General features: G+C 34.8%; 1 protein-coding gene and 1 long non-coding RNA gene across 2 annotated transcripts in view; both read right to left on the bottom strand.

Annotated features, from left to right (window-relative positions):
• KYNU (kynureninase) overlaps positions 1-21,730 on the bottom strand; it is a 126,907-nt gene that overhangs the window by 16,579 nt on the left and 88,598 nt on the right. The window lies entirely within an intron of this gene.
• LOC122453857 lies at positions 1,179-21,385 on the bottom strand. Its single transcript, XR_006273200.1, has 3 exons — positions 21,338-21,385; positions 20,494-20,567; positions 1,179-3,747 (listed from the first exon to the last, which is right to left on the bottom strand). It is a non-coding gene; the product is annotated as an uncharacterized LOC122453857 (long non-coding RNA).

Here is a 21,730-nt window from a genome sequence, read left to right as displayed (position 1 = left end):
AATGTAAGTTCATGAGATCCGGCACTGGCTCTTAATGTCTGTAGAAGAGTGTTTTTAATGCGAATCATGTGAGGTGTTGTAAATGGTTGATAGGGAAAGTATGAGTTAGGACAGCTGAACCAGGGTGGTGATGGTTAGGGGAGGCTCTGATAAGCAAACTAATGTGTATATTTCACACAGAGAAAGGAAAGAGTGTTCCAGATAATCAAAACAACATGTTCAAAGACCCAACACATATATAGACTAGGAGGGCAAATTTCCCACCACCTTCCTTTTCCACTTTTATTTTTTTCTTTTTATACAGGTGGATTTTAAGTGAATCTTCTGATTTTAAAATTTGGTTTACTAAATTTCTAGATGTGCATTTAATATTCAACTTTGGAATTGTCAAATGATTTTTCCAGAATAAAACACTAAAGCTTACTAGAAAATTTATAGGCCGTTTTAGGTTCTGCTCCTTCTTTGTATGATATTTCTCAGTCCAGTTCAGTTGCTCAGTCATGTCCGACTCTTTGAGACCCCATGCATTGTAGCACGCCAGGCTTCCCTGTCCATCATCAACTCTTGGAGATTGCTCAAACTCATGTCCGTCGAGTCGGTGATGCATCCAACCATCTCATCCTCTGTCGTCCCTTTCTCTCCTCGCCTTCAATCTTTCCCAGCATCGTGGTCTTTTCCAATGAGTCAGTTCTTCACATCAGATGGCTAAAAAATTGGAGCTTCAGCATCAGTCCTTCCAATGAATATTCAGGACTGATTTCCTTTAGTATTTGACTGGTTTGATCTCCTTGCAGTCCAAGGGACTCTCTTTTCCGACACCACAGTTCAAAAGCATCAATTCTTAGGCATTCAACTTTCTTTATGGCCCAACTCTCACATCCATACATGATCACTGGAAAACTCATAGCTTTGACCAGACAAATCTTTGTCGGCAAAGCTTTTTAACATGCTGTGTAGGTTGGTCATAGCTTTTGTTCCAAGGAGCAGGCGGCTTTTAATTTCATGACTGCAGTCACCAGCTGCAGTGATTTTGGAGCCCAAGAAAACTGAGTCTCTCACTGTGTCCATTGTTTCTCCATCTATTTGCCATGAAGTGATGGGTCGGATGCCATGATCTTCATTTTTTGAATGTTTAGTTTTAGTGATATTTATAAATACATAAACAGTATTTATACTATCTATATTATACTATTTATAAATAAATAAATAGTGATATTTATAAGTAAAATGATATTTTTAGTCAGGTATTAATTGCCAGTTTCCCTTGTTTGAAAAGTCTGTCTTCAGGGATAATGGACTGACATAATATTGTTTGGAAAAAATATTTGGGGTGGTAAAAGAGAAAAACTTTGAAGGCTTTAATTAAAATTTTTCTCATCATTTACAAATATTTTCCTAAACTTTCTTATCTATAGTGAATCAAATTTTATTGTGTTAGATTCATTTGTTAGGTAGGGAGCACCAAAGGATATATATAGTACCCAAACTCCTTTTAGCCTTGAGTTCCAAGACAAGATTTTGAAACTTATACAGAGTCAGTAGTCTTTAAAAGCCAAGGCTTCTGACTTGCAATATATACACATTTTGGAATTCTGATGATCACATCTCATATAGTAGCCCAGCATAAAGTTTATGCTGTAAACAGCAAAAAGAAAAGAGAATGGGAGAATCCATTTCCTGATTCCCATGATTAAAATAATGTTCTGAATGCTGAGGAATGAGAAGCTTCAGAATGGGAAGAGAAAGACTGGATTCATACTGCTAATACAGAACTGAAATACCCCCTGCCCCAAGTTAAGTTCTCGGCGATAGGAGTTGGGATGGTTGAGAAGTCAGTGGGAACTCCAGATACATTTGGGGGGATCTATAGATAAAAAATTCTTGCAACATATTCCCTCAGACCTACTAGGCAATCCTAACCATTTGTAAGAAGTCTTCCAGGCAAGTTTGGTGCTGTAGTCTTCATATAAAAATGTTAGCAGAATGGACCTGTGATAGCACTTTTACTTATAATTTAGGATCATATTAACTCAAGAGACCCCAGATAGTATCCTGAAATTCCAGTGCCCCCAGATAAGGGAATTGAAGGGACTAAGAAATTCAGTATCCCCAATGGAACTTGAAATAAAGGGCATATGGTCATGATAGTTCCATAGACATCTTTGGAGGGTGCAGTAGTAATAGAAGCAGATGACCAAGAGTGTGCCAGGCACAATTTAATGGATTCAGGAGTTGGCTGTGGACTGGATATCTCTCTTTTATCTATGTCTATGTACAACACTCACCTTTGCAATCTTAAATGGTATCCTAAGGAGAAAAGGACAAAAAACAAAACAAACAAACAAACAAAACAAAAACTCTGAACAGACAGAGCTTAAACTCTGAAATTACTGAGAAAAATAACAAAACTCATTGAGGATACCTCCAAGTTACAAGATTGAATTTCCTGCATCAAATGAGTTGATAAATGAAAATAAAGAAAATTACTTGTGTACCTAAGTTTATAACCTGATGACATTTACAACTTTTAAAACAATTATCAAATTTCTGATGACAACTGGAATCAATAATAAAATGAAAAATATTTTTGTCAAAGTTTTCACATGCTTCATATTAAATATTCAGAATCAGAATATATCTTAAGTTAATTTGAACCTGTAATTGAGCTATATCAATGTGATAAAGTGAATGAGAAAGCAAAGTCACTGTGCTATTTGTTTGAGGTACTTATGTTTATCATGATGTGAATTTACTGAAAACTTATTCTTCCAGCCAGTAGGGAACTATGCTGTGTACTGAGGGGAACTCAATATCATCCTTTCTATTGAGACTAAGATTATGGTTGCATAAAAAAAAGAATTAAGAAAGGAGTTTTAGCTTGAATGAATTAGATTTATTCACTATCATTTAGTACAGAGGTATTGATTATTGTTTTATTACTTCTATCTTTTGAAAGAGAAGAAAAATACTGCAGCTTGTTCATGAAAATTTCTGTAGTTACAAATTAAAAAACAATTTATAAGCACTTTTGCACAAAAAGCTTTCTGTTGGAAATGAATTCAAAATTTTCCTCTTGGCATTAAGCATTTTAAAAATCTGAGGCTGTATTTAAAATACACTGTATTTAAAAATACAGTGGCTGTGAAATAGGGTCATTAAAAAAATGGCAATTTTTCCCATTTTTTTCAATGGCTTCAAAATAAACATTGGGAGAGTACTTCTATACTTTTTTTTTTTTAATTTAGCAACTTTTCTTTCATTTTTCTGTATTCATTAAAAAGACTAGGTATTTGTCATTTTTGTGTAGTGCTACTAAAAAATTCAAGAGTATGAATTATGATTGCTGGGCATATCTGACAGAAACATCAAAGACCTAGTGTTTGAACATGGTATCACAGGAGGAAATAATAGCCAATGCTTAAAAGTATTGATGATATGTTCATAACCCAAATCTGAAAAGAAGAAGTAAATACACAAAGGGAAAATATGTTCTTCTTTAGAGAAAAAAATACTTGGATCTGATTCTGTAACAGAGATCAAGGCACCATTTTTATGCTTTATTTACTGAATCCATAAAAGTACTTTAAATTTTTATCGGAAAAAGTACAAATATAATATTTTAATTGTTTCTAAGTTGCCTCATTGTTTGATGATGATATGCCTCTTTTGAATTTATTCACTAAAGAAATTGTGCTTTACTATCCAGTGGGTTGGCCTTCCCAGGTGACTCAATGGTAAAGAATCCACCTGCAATGAAAGAAACATTGGTTTGATCCCTGGGTTGAAAAGATCCCGTGGAGAAGGAAATGGAAACCTACTCCGGTAGTCTTGCCTGGGAAATCCCATGGACAGAAGAGCCTGGCCGACTACAGTCCGTGGTTGCAAAAGAGTCAGACACGACTTAGCAACTAAGCAACAATAATCCAGTGGCTTATTACAAAAGATACTGGGACTAGTCCCATTGGAGATTCTAGTTCTTTATCATTCATCACCCTCGGCCCCTACATCTATGTCACTTCTGGATGAAAATTATATAACCTTATATAACATTTCAGAGTGGTCTAGCTAATCAGATTATCTGTTCTCATGCCAACAGGAAATCCTATTCAAAAGACGTGGTTGGGCAAAGCTTTTGCATAGTGAATTGCTAAGGAAGAAAGAGCAGAAATGAAGACATGCTTGCTGGAAAAGTGGGCGAGATTGTGTCAGTCACCTTACTTAATCTGCAACAACATACTGAGGTAGGTATTGCTTCTCTCATTTTGTGTTTGAAAAAAAGTAAGGCTTACAGAGTTTGAGTGATCATCTAAAGGAACATAGCTAGTTAAGCCCATATCCTGCCCAGTAAGTGGGCAGGAACACTGACCCACAGTTAGAAACTGTGTTTGATACACATCCTCAGAAGGAAGTTGAAGGAGGGAGTTCAAAACAAGTATCTTAACGAACCGATAACCTTGTAGAACCTGAGATCATCAGTGCCTAGAAGCTGAGCAGAAGAGCAGAAGCTAAAAGTAAAATAGACTCAACTAGAGTAGAGTAAAATAGTTTAATGGAAGTTACCACGAAGCTAGAGTTGATGCTTTTTATAAGTGACTCATTCTGTCATTTATAGTACTAATTAAATTACCTTTTTAAAAAAAAAATCAGGCTTATTAGAGTTTTCCTATATTTCAATAATTCTTCAAAAGTAGTTAATGACACACCATGCTAGAAGCAAAAGATAGAAATAGTATAGTGAACTAAAATAGAAATGGTTCCTTCCCACAAAAAACTTAGTCTTTGGGTATGGGTGTGAAGCTGATTAAACAAATATTAATTCAACAAAGGGTGGGTGCATAGTCCCCCATCTTTGCCTCCTGGTGTTCATGACATTATGAGGCTCACTATTAAGAACTGTGGGTGTGACCTGTGACTTTTCATCAAGAATAATGGATTCAGGTGAAATAACAAAATGGAAAGAATTGAGAGAGGGAAAATGGACCAAAACCTAGACGTTTGATAGTAAACAAGAGCTAAAGAAGGCAGAGTTGTTGATAGATTTTGTTAGGAGTGAGATATTGAGTGGATTGAAATACTGAAAAAAATGAAATTAGAGACTCAGAAAGGGTGAGGAGTTTCAGTTTCATCAACCTGGTTATTGAACTCATTAAGAGAAGTAGAGTAAGAGCAACAGAAGAAAAAAAACAATGACTCTTTATAGAGGCTTTTTATACCATAATTCCCTAATAATTATCACTCTGGGTCAGAGTGCTTCAGAGCCGGAGGATCAAATGTATGGCAGGAAAGTCTAATATCTAGATGTGACAGTAACATCATTGAATTCTGTTACCAAAGCAATAACTTGAAGAAAATATTCATCAGAAGAATTCAACAAACCATAATACAGACACTCTTACAATTATGAAAAAATAGGATGGAGGAGATATTCCATGTTGTGTGTGCTTCAGAGTCCTGAAGTCAGTAGTGGTTAATTGTCTCTGTTACTGATTTTTCATATGATGCTTTTCTTCATTGAATATTTATTCTGATATAAAATATTAATAATTGTCATATTCTTGTAATCGTTTGTCGTATCTATAATCTTAATGAAATTCTAAATGTTATTTCAATGAAAATAATTGAAGCTTTCTAAATTTAATTGCTCTATACTTTTACATGATAAAAAGTAATAACTTAAATGGGGTATTACAACAAAGAGAATGACACTTTGTCTTATTAAAGTTTCTTTTTACACTTAATTCCTTGTGAAGTAAAAAATCTTAGGATGTCTTCTTTAATTTCTGAATATTCTGAATATTTTCATGATAAACACCATCAATGATATATTTTTAATATAAGAGCGCATACTCATATAACTTTTACCATAACTAGATTAAAATTTTGAAAATCATTGTTAATTTAAATAAGAAAAGGAAAACATATTTTATTAAGATAATATGTTTGAGAGATAAAGTCTTTTCCCCATATTATTTTCCAAATAATAAAAATGAACAATGTAAAAACAAGTGATTGACTGTCCTCAAACCTTAAGCAAAGATCTTGTAAAAATACTCCAAAAGAGCTTGACTTAGGAATATATGGGTTCTTCCTGATTTAGGTTGTCAAAAGTTGTTTTGTTAATTCTGAGAGCAACAAAAACAAATGTTAATTGAGATTTCATTATGAGTCAGACATAGTTCTAAACAATCACTTACTCTTCAAAAGAATCATATGATGTAGATAGTGTTATCATCCTCATTATACAAATGAGAAAACTGAGGTTCTGAGACTGTATAAACAGTTGAAGATAAAACAATTATTGGTCCTTGAAGCCCAAATGTAGATATGGACCATCATGACCAAGTATATTCATAAACATATGCAAAATCACCTGAGACAGGTTTTTTTTTTTTTTTTTAATTCATCAGAGATTCTTAAAAAAAAAAAAGCAACATTCCTTCAATTACTTAAATACTACACTTGGGGTTCTGACCTAGCAAAACACTGGGCTAGATGACAGCCATGTTCTATTTATATACAATGTTTCTCCTGCAAAAAAAAAAAAATTATTCCTTCTGATCTTTGGTAATCTCTGTAGTCATTTCCTCTTCTTCAAAATGTGTGAACCTATGGATCTAATGATGGGTTCACAAAGAGTCGGACATGACTGAGTGACTGAACTGACTGACTGACTGATGGATATAATACAGTGAATCTGAATAAGCATATCAATCATATATTACACCTTGAAGCCTCGACAGATGAAATGGGGGCTGTTTAAAGTCAATAAAGAAATGATTATTTCAAAGAATACTTATTCAAACTCAAAATGCATTTCAAAAAACCTTGGGGAAAGTTAAATTCATTTTAAGACCCTCACCACTTGGAACACAGGAAAGGTAAATCAAAATGCAAAAGAAATGTAATATAAATGAAACTTTAGCATGAATTCTAATAAGCAAATATTCTAAAGCTAATGAAGTAAAATTAAAAACCATTAAATTAGCTTATAAGTAGCTATTATCACAACAGGCTCATACATCATATCTATGAGCTGAATATGAATAATAACAATTAAGATGCTATCTCATCATACTTGGGTAGAAATTTTAATCTCTTGCCATCAAAAATTAAAAATCAAACAGGGAGTTAATTTACTTGGAATGAAGATATTAGCAGAATTTTGAGAGAAGTTGTTGGAAGAGATCCAATAAATAATAAAAGTAAAGATTTTAATAGGCTTTTTGTTCTTTGAACATCATAAATTTCCTAAAAGGATTTTCAAATAAGTATTATCAAATGGAAAGCAGCACTTATAATAAAGGCATCTTTGAGACGTGATATTCAGATTCAGTAAGAGGAATCCACCAGGGATCCACTGAATATGGTTTTGGATGCTAAGAGTTATAAAATGAAATATCCAAATGCTCCTTGATCTCCTTAGCAAGCCTTTAATGGCAGAATCTCCAGTATGAGTCCCTAAATATTTCATGCACTGAATTAATTTAAATTATTCTGCAAGCTCCTTACCTCTCCTCACCCCATAACTCACCAAAACTAAACAAAACAACTTATCCCAGTTTTCCTGGCTTCTGTTAAAAATGCAATTAATCATTGGAACACAATCCAACATATAAAGAAATTAGATCACAGTCTTTTCTAAGAAAGTATATTTGCATAAAAACTGCTTTCATAATGTCTTTTATTTGGCAGTTTATTACCATACATTTAATAATTTAAGTCTGTGCTTAGAAATGTAAACTTGATTGGGAGCAAGTTTCTTCTTTTTCCCCTTTTCCTTTTCATCTTCTCTTCCCTCTTCTTCATTTTCTTCCCTCCTACCCTCCCACCCCTCTTCTCTTATTTTTCTTTCTCTCTTTGTCTCTTGAGGTCTCAAGTTAGAACTAAATACAATTGTCTTACTGCTTACATGACTTCAAAAAATGTGTTGAATCAACAAAACTGTTACAGCATTACAAAAAATAGAACATTTGGGGTACAGCATAATTGTTTATTTTTAAACAAAATCTGTAATAGCAATTGCAGATAAATTTGAATGTCTGTCATATCCTAATGTCCTCTATAAGCTAGTGTGTGTGTGTTAGTCACTCAGTCATATCTGACTCTTTGTAACCCATGGACTATAGCCCACCAGGCTCCTCAAGTCTGTGGAATTCTCCAGGCAAGAATACTGTAGTGGGTTGCGGTTTCTTTCTTCACCTCTATAAGCTAACCTCAAGTGAAAGTGTAGTACTTAAAACCCTCATCAAATAATCAGGTTTCACAGAATCAAAGTTCCTCAAAGGTTGTTTTATTCAGGACATAATGAGAAATTTATTCATTCAGGACATAATCAGAAATTTATTCATTCACTTCGCTTTTATATAGTCTTAATTTCCATAATAAAATTTTTTGGCAGCTGAACTTTAAGAAATGGGAACAGGGTACTTTTTCATACTTGAGAAAAGGCAAAGATGAGAAGATTACAGTAAAGTTTGTTACAAATTTGTCTCAGCTTACTGGGCTTTACTGTATCCACATATTATCAAAAAAAATCGGAAGGGAAGAGGGTCATCAGACTCATCAATATGCTTGATGATGCATAGATTTCCATTAAACTGGTTTTAGTTTCTGAGTTATCCTTATCAGCAGTTTGCTTTTTTCAAAGCTTCATATTTATTACTGGAGAATCAGAGTTTAAAAACTGCAAGCGAATCTTAGAGATGTCCAGGTGTAACTATTTATTTTTCCCATAATCAAACCAAGACCTGGAAAGGTGTTGAGACTTGAGCCCCTTTCTTTTTAGGATAAAAATCAAAACTTCTAACTTGAAACACAAGGACCTCGATGATCCTGCCTAGGACACCCCACTGTTCCCTTTCAGTTTCAGTCTGACTAAAAGTTAGGATTTCTCTAGTCAGTTCATGTATCACCTCCTCAGCAAAAGGTTCTCCAACTTCTCTCTCTCTTTTCCCTGTCACACTGAATGATAAATTCCAAGAAGATATTTCTGAATTCCCGGTGTTTTCATACTGCATTGCCTAGTAGATGCTCAAGAAATATGTTTGTAGTTGATTAATGAAACAACGGTATGCCATTTGAGTAACAGCATCATTTGAACCGACATCAGTCTTTAATTCTCCCCTCATTCCTGTCCCTCTAGCCAAACTTTTCTCTATGTCCTCCCAGTTCATTCAGTCAGTTCATTTGCTCAGTCGTGCCTAACTCTTTGTGACCCCATGCACTGTAGCACGCCAGGCTCCTCTGTCCATGGGGATTGTCCAGGCAAGAATACTGGACTGGGTTTCCATGCTTTCCTCCAGGGGATCTTCCCAACCCAGGAATCGAACCCAGGTCTCCAGCATTGCAGGTGAATTCTTTACTGTCTGAGACATCAGGGAAGCCCTAGAAGTCTACAACGTCTCATCACCTCCTCTGCTGCTCCCCTGCTTTAAATTGTTGTCACTCTTGTCTTCTTTCCTCGATGGCTCCCCAGCAGGTTTCCCAAAGTCCACCATTACCCTCTTACCACCCATTCCCAAGCAAATCACCAGAATGATCATTTTAAATTTGCTGTATCATGCCACTTTTCAGGCAAAATAGGAATGGATCCCAAGTCTTTACATTGCCTTATAAGGATCTGCATTTCCTGGACCATTTTGTCTCACTAATATGCAACTTGCTTAATCTGTTCCAGCCATGCTGGCTTTCTCAACACACTCCTGTCTTTGAGCTTTTGATAAAATACTTCCACTGCCTGGAACCCTTTTCACTAAATAATTGTTTGGCCCACTCTTCACCTCCTTCATCTCTTCATCCATATTATATTTCCCAATGATGAGCCTTCCTGAATGCCTTTTGAATACTGTGCATGGCCAAGTTTTCCAGAGTATTCTTATACCCCTTTTTCTGTCCTGTTTTTCCAATTATCCATAGGACTTATCAATTTCAAATGTATCATGCAATTTGCTCTGAACATAATCCAGCTGTCCTTAATGGAATGTAAGCTCTACAAGAGGAAGGATTCTTTGCTTTATTTATCCATATATCCAAAAGATTTTTAAAAAATGCCTGGACTATAGTAGATGTTCAATAAATGTTTCCTTAATGAATGTAAATGTGGCACAGGGACATAATTCAGCCATGTCTGAAAGGATTTTAAGTAAAAATTTTTCCATAATGTTCAGTGACAATATTAACTTCTTTTCATGTACAATTATATACTTTGTTTTTTCCATCTTTCTTTTTAGTTATTCCAAGCTCTATCCCTCTGTAATCAGCCAAGGTGTTTCTTCTAGCCTCCACTGACAGTCTTTTCTAAGCAAGTAATCCAGTAGGATGCCAAATGCAAACAAGGGTGGGTTTGAGCAACTCTGCCTTCAGGGAAGTAAGATCAGTTGGGTATGACATGAGCACGATTGCACAGTATATAAGTATCCCAGTAAACTTTTAGGTCATCTCTCACAGTGAAATATTAATATTGCTAAGCTACCATGCAGAAGGAGAAGAAAGGCTTGGGAAAGAGGAACACAATTGCTAAAGTTCAAGCTGTTATTAGAATAGGAAAGGTGGAGCTACTGCATAGGAATAAGGATCAGGGAAAGCAGTAGATATAAACTATAACAAATGACAAAAAGCAAAATCAGAAGCTCAACTAAAAATAAGAGAAGGAGCAGGGAAAATCTAAATCTAAGCAGTTAGTAAAGACCATATTTGAAGGAAAAGTAAGCTTATGGCTAAGTGATAGAACAGATTCAAAGGTGCTAATGATGATGAAAATCTTGACAAAATGCGATGTTTCAGCTGGTGAACTGTGCATTCATTCCTTGTCAGCAATGAGTTTCCAAGCATGACTATTTCAAGGCTCAATATGGCCATAACATTAGACAGGTAAAATATTACCAACTCACTGTTAGTAAAGAAGGTCTTTATCAATTCTTAATTTGTTAAAAAAAAAAGTATTCACAATTGCTCTGCTCTGTTCTAAGTCAACTGATTTAATGCTGTTTTGGAAAGGAGTTTGAGGAGTTACAGGGATTCAATTCCTTTTCATCCACTCATTTGCCCAGTCATATGGAAATATCGTTATGAGAGAGTGCTTTACTTGGTTCTGATACATATTCAATTACATCTTCAAATCTTATTCAAAAGAAGGCTTGTTAAAATATGTCCAGTGAGCTAACAGTATGATAAGCATAGTTATAAAAATTCCTGATATTATAAATTTTGGTTACTGAAAACTGTTTCCTGAAGATTCAGAATAGTATGTTGTCTTTACTTGAGCTAAATCAATATTTTCTTGGTGTGAAAGCTTCATTAACAAAAATTTTCTGCTTATCATTTCTTGAAATCTATTATTATTTTAAAATATTGGTTTATAATCCTCTGGTGATATTGATGCTAAAATCATAAAACATATCAAGATTTCTGAATTTAGGACTTTAGAAAGAACTATTTACAATGTTGATTAAAATACTCACGAAGGATTTTTAAAGTTGTCTATAGCTGGTTTTCATGGATATATTTAGTCTTTGTAGAAGCATATGGAAATGCATATTTAATTTGACAGTATTTTGCAAATCATATTCACTTCAGAGTAACTTGAACAGTAGAAATGCTTTCATATGCTAGAAGATGGTTTGTCTATTATGCTGAGAATAAAGAAAGAGCCATGTATTCAACAACAAAATAAAGATATATATATATATTCTCAGGCATTGTGGATTATGATAATAAAGGAAGATCAGAAGGACAATGTCCCTGTACTTTAACATTTAGAATTATGTTATAGTCAATTTTTCAAGCAATCACACTGGACATACTAAAATGAATTCTCACAAAGATCACAGGCACCCTTAGGGGAAAAAAAAAGATTCAAATGGTCATTTTCTGTCTAGGTTTCCATACTAATGCCAAATCTTCTGAGACTTTGACCAAATCTGATTGGGACAGAGATTTAGAAGAGAGTAAAGGCAATCTATCTTTACATGAACTTATCATGATGAAGACAAACCTCAACACCAGAAAAAAGGATAATTTCTACTCAATCAAATTCTATCCTCTGGGGTGGAGTTAAAAACAAGTGACCAAAGAGAAACTGGCTGATAGGAATTCAGACCTTTGTTTTGAGTCGTGCATTACAAGCTTTCTCGTGGCCTGTGAAGTCAGCCCAGCTCAGTGCTGGAGGCAGCAGGACCGAGGGGCTCTTGTGCAATGAGTAGTTTCCCATGCTGCCCCACACAACTTGTATCACTGCACCTCCTATAGAGTCAGATGGATACATGTGTTCTCTCAACAAGAACAAATGAAGTTTAGTAATAGCTCTTCATATTTTATATTTAAAAAGAAACTTTTTGTATTCTGAAGGTCATTTTAGGGACAAAACTTGAAGTAATTAAAACAAGAGCTGAAGCTCTTTGACAAGTTTACATTTTGTGTCTAAAGGATTCACTGACCTGATAAATCTTCAGGGACACTAGACTGCAATTTTCGAAGAGAAAATAAATTTGGAGGTTTCAAAGGACTTCAATTTTCTCATATTAGTGATTATGTCATCATTAACTGAGAATAGTGATTTGCAAACAACATTGACTTTAATGTAGTTTTATACTGATAATTACTCTTCCTGTTTTCTTTTAAGAGTCAGGATTCCTTTATCTCTTGAGTTGAGAAAATCAGATTATTTATTGAAATTATTCTTGAATGTGATCATGCCTCAGTGCATAAACATTATTTTTATGATCACAGCTTAAATTCACCACACTCAACAATTATCTGGATGATTTGCATAATAAAAAGTCAAGCTGTGAAGGTGAGGGATCCTTTTAGAATTGTTGATCTAAAATGGTTTCTGAATGAAGATAGGAATGATTTATGTGTCATGAATCCATAGGTGAGTTTTCTCCAATCATATTGTCTTCCTTTGGATCCTTTACAATGAGGATTTGGAGACTAGGATTTCTCATAGGTATAAGCCACTCATGAGCATGGCTCTGGAACTAAGTGAGAATATGAAGCAAACCTGCTTTTATTACCGTTTATAATTTCTAAAATACTGTAGAAAAGAGATAAAGAGCAAGATTATGATACAGGCAGACTTTTAAATGTTAAGTCAATAACTCAGATTCCATAAGAATTCTATCAAGTGTATAAAAAGATCACTTGACATATCCTTTAAAGAAAAGCCATTTAAGTAATTCATTATACTTCCTTAAATTTATGAAACTAATCGAGTGAAATCTCTCTCATAGGCAACAATTTCAGCTTTCAAAGTAACAGATTAAATTTATGCACTTAGTTAACATAGCATTCCATTTTGCAGAGGAACAGTATCTGTAAATTTCACCACAGACTTCTTCAAGCTTGTCCAAAGAAGCTCTGAGTTATCTATCCCCTCACTGTTCCTATGGTGATACATGAGAATCCACCCAGCAGTTATTTAGGAATTGCCTTGTGGCACATATTCTAACCCTATATTACCTATCATTTAAATTGTTTATTCAACCATTGAAACATCTCCAATGGGTTGTATGATTAAAAAAAAAAAGCAGCGTCCTATATTTATTTCTATCTATGAAAGTTTCCTATACGAAAATAAATGTTGGTTATATTTGCTTATGCCTCCTCAAATGACTGAGAAACATTCTCTTTACTTGATAAAGCAGTGAGCACCTTAGAAAGGATATTTGTATTGGAGTAGGATAAAATGGAAGCTTCATCATGCTTAATTCCTAAGACTGGAAAGATATATGGATATATTAGAAGTCCTCATTATTTGCTAGGCTTCCTTTGTGACTCAGCTGGTAAAGAATATGCCTGCAATGTGGGAGACCTGGGTTTGATCCCTGATTTGGGAAGATCCCCTGGAGAAGGGAAAGGTCACCTACTCCAGTATTCTGGCCTGGGGAATTCCATGGACTATATAGTCCATGGGTCATGAAGAGTCGGACAGGACTAAGCGACTCATTTTAAAGAATCCGCCTGCTAATGCAGGAGCTGCAGGAGCCTTGGGTTTGATCCCTGGGTGGGGAAGATCCCCCAGAGGAGGAAATGCCAACCCACTCCAGTATGCTTGCTGAGATAATTCCATGGACAAAGGATCCTGGTGGGCTAGAGTCCATGGGGTCGCAGAGTTAGGCATGACTGAGCAATTGAGCATGCATGAAATACTGGGAAAGGTCTTTTAAAATAGATCTATTTTAAACCAGTAACCATACTTTTGTAGTAAATAATGAAGGAAAAAATAAAAGTTTTGATTGGGATGCTTTTGAAAAATAAAACTTTAAATTGTATAACAAATTTAATTTATAATTTGATAAAACTTACATTAAAATCATAACATGCAAATATTAAAAAAAATGAGTAGTAAATCAAATGTTGATTTTTTTTTTGGTGTACTTGACAAATGTCATGGTAGCAAGCTAGAATCTTTTTGTGTTATGTTTAACTTTTTAGCATGAGCATAAAGATGATCATTTTCACAAAAGTTTGGAAGCATTCATCAGTTCCTCTTAATCCCTCATATTCCAGTCATTTGATTTTGAAGTACCACGCCTAATTTCCTCTACTTCATTTGTTAATGCTTTTGACTGTAACGTATTCTCATTGTTCATGATTTGAGATTCAGCAGTTCTTCAGTATAACTTGCATCATGAAATGCTGAATCTCTTGAAAAATTTTACTTTACAATTCATTTGCATACAATTTTTACTGTGTTATAACATTCTATAATCAGCAAGAGACCAAAATATTTTTTATAATAATGCATAGAGATAAATGTTAATACTAATTGAGAAAGAGTGTTTGGTAAAGGTTAATTTTATAAGTGAGTAGTTCACAGTTTTTACTTTCCTACATTGTCATGTATCTTTCCGGACTAGAATAATACTTTGATAATGAGAAGCTCTTGCAATTTGCAATCAGATAAAAGTAAGGGATAGAGAGTAAGCAAGTGATAAAGCTAGAAATACAGTTAGTATCTTCTGCAAATGTCTGTTGTTGACATCATTACAGTGGATGAGATACACCTGAGTTAAAAGGACCAAGGGTTGAGGCATTGAGAGAATCAATGAAAAAGTGAGAGAGTAAACTTTATCAAATACAGAAAAGCAATCAAATGCATTGGAGCAGAAGCAAGGGGAAATGATTCACTGGAAGATTAGGGCTGTGGGAGGTAACATGAGGTTGTGGGAGGTAACATTAAGGACAAAGGGCTGGCCAAGTTCATTTAATACGGCTGTCTGATAGGGCAGGAAGTTGTGGCTAAGATGCCATCCACGTTAATTCATACTGAACATCCAACTCCAGAAACAAGCTAAATGTGTAGAATAAATGCCCTGGGAGGTCTGAGTCATAGTTTAACTAAGGATTCTGTGAAAACTTGCACTGAGAAATATATTGATATTGGCCTATCCCATTTGCAAGTATCTGGAGTCTTGTGAATTCACCCACCTTACTACCACCACTGACACTCCCTCATTCTCCCAGTCTTTAATACCAAGACCTTATACAGGTACTAGAAAAAGATGTGATAAGTAGTAAGTCAGAAAGAACCACAGAAACCAAAACAGGCTTTAAATTATAGATGAGTTTGGGTTTGTGGTTTTCTCCAGCATTGCTTAGAGAAGGAAGTGTAATCAGATATATCATCATCACACCCCAGAACAAGTAAATGATCTCTCTATATAACAATTGTTCTGTTGGGTCAAGCGTGAAACATGCTTATAATTTTTAAGCCATTTTTATAAATTTTCTTGATGCTTATTTTTATCCTTTCTTAGACTTTCTTATGTTGTTTTATGTGTCTATTTTTTAAGTTCCCAAATAATAATAATAGTAGTAATAGTCTATACTTCTGAGTTCTAAAATTTGCCTTTCCCATGCACTGATGTCAGCCAGCCTCTTCTACTGGTTCTTTTTAACCTGCAAATTACTTATTACAATAAAGGAGATGACTCAAGCTCTTAATAAAGGCTTAAAAATGTCATCTCTACTTAAAGCCTTCAATCAAATACCTCTAACTGTTTATGGAAATATGTTGGCATTATTTGAAATTCTAGCATTTTCAAAAAATTATCAGTAGGCTCCATTCTTGACCACTCAGAAAACTTAAAAAAAAAAAATACTAGGTGAAGCAAGAATTTCAGGAGATCTAATATATGAGAGCATTTGAAAGATTCTTTATGCCTGCATGGAAAGTGAGGAACAGCAATTTTCTAGTCTCTATGATTTCACTGGATAGAGTAAGTCAGCCACAGAAAGAATCTTAATAACTCACTCCTGTTTCTTGCTGCTGCTGCTGCTGCTAAGTCCCTTCAGTCGTGTCCGACTCTGTGCGACCCCACAGACGGCAGCCCACCAGGCTCCCCCGTCCCTGGGCTCTCCAGGCAAGAACACTGGAGTGGGTTGCCACTTCCTTCTCCAATGCATGAAAGTGAGAAATGAAAGTGAAGTCCCTCAGTCGTGTCCGACTCTTAGCGACCCCAGGGACTGTAGCCCACCAAGCTCCTCCGTCCATGGGATTTTCCAGGCAAGGGTACTGGAGTGGGGTGCCATTGCCTTCTCCGCCTGTTTCTTGCTAGAGTCTCTAAAAAAACCAAGAAGTGATGGGTGGTGTCTTGAATTGCAGTCTGTGGGCTTTTACAAAAGAATCGTTTTACAGGCCTCACATACGTTTGAATCTTCTAAAATCAAAAAGTTAAGTATTGATCTAAAGTTTTTCAGAAAGGTCAACACTTTTATTTTTATTTATTTATTTATTTTTAGGTCAACACTTTTAAAGTTAAAAGAAAAATGCAAGACTTTTAAGGACCTGCAATACAGGAGACTTGGTTTCAATCCCTGGGTCAGGAAGATTCCCCTGGAGAAGGGAATGGCTCCCACTCCAGTAATATTTTCTTGCCTGGAAAACCCCATGGACAGAGGAGTCTGGCAGGCTACAGTCCATGGGGTCACAAAGAGTTGGATATGACTGAGCAATTAATGCTTTCACTTGAAGGATTTTTTTAAAAGGTGATATATTTCTAATGTTTGAATTCTTACAGCTAAAAGTATTTCCTTCATAGTGCAGAGCAATAATTATTAACTGTATACACTAAAATTGTCAAACATGAAAAACAAAAAACACAAGATGACATTTACTCAGAACCAGTCCTTATTAAGTATAATTCTTAGCTACAGATAAGGTTTAGAATATGATACTGGAATGAGAAAAATGTGATGATAAACTAGGAAAAGGTCAAATTATATTTGAGATTAACAATTTGAATTATAATGCTTAATACAATAGATTGACACTGCCCTCTACTCATTATTTTTATTGGCAAAGGTTTCTTGGAAGAAGTCTTAGGTCACCAATTTTGAACAATGGCCAAAATGCTTATTTAAATAAACAAACAAAAAATGGTGAAATTTCTTGGTACAGATGTAATTTGCCAGTTGCTAATGGGAACATCATATAAAGGATATTTTTAAATTTACACTTAATATTAAACTTTCAGAATTCAGGGCTACAAGTTCCAGGATTCACTCCCATAGTACCCTTCTTCTCAACTTTGATAAACATTTATGCATTTTGTTTAACATTGTACCTAATATGCACCTGATGTTAACTTCCACCTCCATCCTGTCCTACCTCTTTATCAAAGGCTTTGGTTACATGATTATTGCACTATAAATATATGGTCAAATGATAGGAAAAAAAAAAAAACCTATACTTTAAGCAGGGATAAAGAATGAATGGACCAGGAAAGTTATGTGTACTATTTATTTGAAATAACATGTTTTGCCACTAGATGTCACCCTTTTTTTAAGCACTAAGTTTACTTCATAAAGTTAACAATAGTAGTTACATTGCACTTAGGGCAGAAGTTGGTACCAGTGGAACTAGTCCCTCTAATATCACATAAAAAGAAGCTTTAACAACTGATAAACAAAGAAACAGCAACCAGGGTTTCCTGTAAGAAGAACTACGTGTGTCAGACTGATTTGAGTCTTGTTGATCTCCAAACTAGATACTTAAAATGCAACAGAAGTTAATAGCATGTGATTTTCAAACTGTACAAGTAGAAGATTGTACAAGCATACAAATATACAAATATAAAGTGAACAAGGCTCTTGTACAAATATAAAGTGAACACATATAAAGATCTCAATCAACTCATAATTAGCAGATGAGCCAGTAAGACGGTGAGGCCAGTATAAGAGAGAATTTCAGGAATAGAGGCTTACAGGGTCAGTCTGAGCTTGGCCATAGGTACAAAATTCTTTAATATCGCAAAGGTCACAAACCATAACCTTTAAGGGTATGTTTCCTGCTTGAGGGGAAATGATCTCTACTTGTCAAAATTCTACAAGTTAACATGCAACTTCACAGTAAGGCAAAAAGATACTTACCCTACATGTATGGCTCACCTATCATGCTTCAGTGGCTGTGCTGTTTTACATTCATTATCCCATTTTAATCTCACGATGTCTTTCTATGAGGTAGATACTTATGTTCTCTTTATCAAGAGACATCAAGAGATGTCTGAGAAATCAAGAACATTCTTCAGGACCAGCAGGTGAGTGATCAGGTTGGAATGTAAATCTGCTCTGTCTGCATGGTCTTTCTCCTGGGAGCACAAACTTAAAACTTACTTCCTGGAGAAGGAAATGGCAACCAACTCCAGTATTCTTGCCTGGAAAATCCCATGGACAGAGTAGCCTGGTAGGCTGTAGTCCATGGGGTCACAAAGAGTTGGACACGACTGAGCGACTTCACTCACTGGGTCTAGAGGATGTTGGGATTGTACAAGATGAGGCACGTGCAGGCACACTACAACCCTTCTGCCCTCTCCTGTTCCTCATCCATGAAGGGCAAATAATGGTGAAAGAACTCTGAAGTGCAATAGAGAGGCTGTAAAATCAGAGTTTAACTGCTAATGCTTGCATTCTGTAGAATTTGTGTACATTACTTACCATACCCCTGCTTCCCTTTGCCGATTCCTCTAGTGCAGTTTAAATAAGTGGAGAGTTGGAAATGCTCAGGGTGGTGAGTCTTCACACAAACGCAAGCAATATCTTACATACCATCTATGTGGAAAACACTTAGGCTAGGTAAAATGTTATCAATGGGGTTTTTTATAAAGGAAAAAAACAGACCTTTTAAAACTTACATGGTAGTCCTATAATATACTTTTTACATTCTTTTCAGATAATTTGGGACAAGGGGAGAAATCTAATTTTGTTGTTTAGTTGTTATAGTAGTAGCCATGAGTAGCTACTCATGAGCTGCCTCATGGACTGTACCCTTCCAAGCTCCTCTGTCCATGAGATTTCCCAGGCGAGAAAACTGGAGTGAGTTGCCATTTCCTTCTCCAGGGGATCTTCTCGACCCAGGGATTGAAACTGCATCTCCTGCTTGGCAGGTGGACTCTTTACTGCTGAGCCAATAGGGAAGCCCATAGCTAAGATATTCTTTGCAGAATTTGGAACAAGGGGAGAAATCTAATATATTCAAGGTAAATGAGTGCCTAACAAATATCTGTCTAAAAATGTTCTATTGAATTTTAAAACTTTAAAATCTTGAAGAAATTTAGATATAATTAAATGAGCTGTAGAAAATCATCTTAAATTTGTATGATTTATATTCAGAGAATCTCAAAAACATGAGGGGCTCCAAGCTTTGTTACTAATTTGCTTTCAATTCTCATAAAGATTATACCATTCAGCCAGTGACTGAGAAGATTCAGAAAATTAATCAAACATTATTATATTACCTATTAGGAGTCTAGACAGTCTCCTCATCACACACATTCTGATACAATTTTGAAAGGATTTTTCTTTTTACAGAATATTATTTTTTTCTCCATACTAGATAAAAATAATAGAAACACTTAACAGTTCCCCAGTCAAATAAAAATGTTAAATTTGTTGGTATATCACATTTGCATTTATACTTGCTCTAAAAAATGAAGAGTGCTATATAAAAATTGAAGAATATTTCTTTTTATGTAGTCAGTCTGTTGTTCAGTGTTCAGCTTCTTCAGTTTTCATGGATTATAAAATCTTTTAGGACAGAAGATATTCCTTACAAGACCATATTATAAGTTTCCAGCTTTAAAGGTAGATGTAATCTTAATAATCACATACCACTTTTAAGCTCTATTAGGCACAGCTCTGGTTGCCTTTGATTTATTCATCAATGTGAGAAACCCGGACTTTTCTAAAGTCTAATTTTTGAAAAAAAGTTAAGTAGTCTCTTTGCATTAAACCATCTGCTCTACGTGATTACAGGGACTCGTTTTTAGCATTGAAGCTTCCCTTTTATGATTAAATTTCTTGTTCAACTAAGTGAACTCTTTGGAAATCATTTATTTCCGATAAAGCATATCATTGTTCACAGAGTAATAAAATAGTTATAATCAACCCAGATTCTTATTGGATAGCATCTTAAAGAACACATGTAAGTTTAGCACACTAATTAATTCAAATTCATTTATCCACCACCAGAGAAAATCTGAAGATAGTACTCACGCAGGTTTAATTGTATAGGCATGTTTTTCATGGACAAAGGCACCAGCAAGACCTCCTGCTCCTGTATTTAAATACTGGATTGAGAGTAAATTAAACTGTGTAGGTTTGCCTAAATATATATGTTAAAAATAATAATTTTACTTTTTTGTTATGAAACCAGCTTTGATAAGATCAAAATGTGTGATTATTTTAACTTTTATTATAAAACGGAATTTGGGGTTACTTTGTTCAAAGAAAAGCAATGAAATGCAGCATTATTAATTGGGAATAAATAGTTATTACTATTTTGGCTAGTTTTTGCCTGAACTGGTAGATAACAGCTCAGTTCTACTGCCAGTTATTTGATTTCAAAGATCATTCATGTCAATGATTTTGCCACAAAATATTTAAATAATAATGAAAGATTATATTTTTAAAATGCTTAAAATCACTTCTATTTCTATGCTCCCTGTCCATAAACTTGTCTTCATATGTCAATATAAAGTTGATTCCATAAGAATTATCTTTAACTTATGTAGAAATTTCTCAACATATTAACAAAAACTAGATTAAATTTGAATTAAGTTCTAAGTATGGAGGTTTTGTCCAGAACTTCTTGATTTTTTCATAGAAATTAGAGAATTAAAGGAATAAATACTCTATAAAGGATGGAAATACCAAAACTTAATAACCTATACTATTCATTAAGTGATTCTACAATTAACTAAAGTCACAAAATACAGTAATGAAGGAAATGAGGAAAGTAATTCAAATACCTAAAACTGGTCACTGATCCATTTTTACATTTAGATTAATGTTAGTGTGGACTAAAAGGATATAAATATGTTAACCAGTCTGTTGATACCTTGTAGGAGCACCAGCAGGCAAAATCAACTCCCCAGTCATGTAAGTGAAGTTCAACATTTCCAACTGCATGTGCTAGATCAAAGCCAACAAAACAACCCTGGGGAAGAACATAATAACATTTTGAATTTGCTTAATGATCCAAAATAACAAATACAAGTATATTTAGGAAAATTGTTGACAAAATGCTGTACCATAAATGCAGTTCATCTTTTGGTGCAATGACTGACAAAATGTGAATCATAAAATCTTGGGCATTCTCAAGCCCCTTTCAGGTCAAAACAGTTTTCATACCAGGAAGAAGACATTCTTTGCCTTCTTCACTGTGTTGACTTTTGCACTGATAATGCAGAAGCAATGATGGGTTGATGCTGGCATCTTTGCACAAGTCAAG

This window comes from Cervus canadensis, chromosome 15 (genome assembly GCF_019320065.1).
Source record: "Cervus canadensis isolate Bull #8, Minnesota chromosome 15, ASM1932006v1, whole genome shotgun sequence".
Classification (NCBI taxonomy): Eukaryota; Metazoa; Chordata; class Mammalia; order Artiodactyla; family Cervidae; genus Cervus; species Cervus canadensis.
This window is presented reverse-complemented; position numbering and strand designations above follow the sequence as displayed.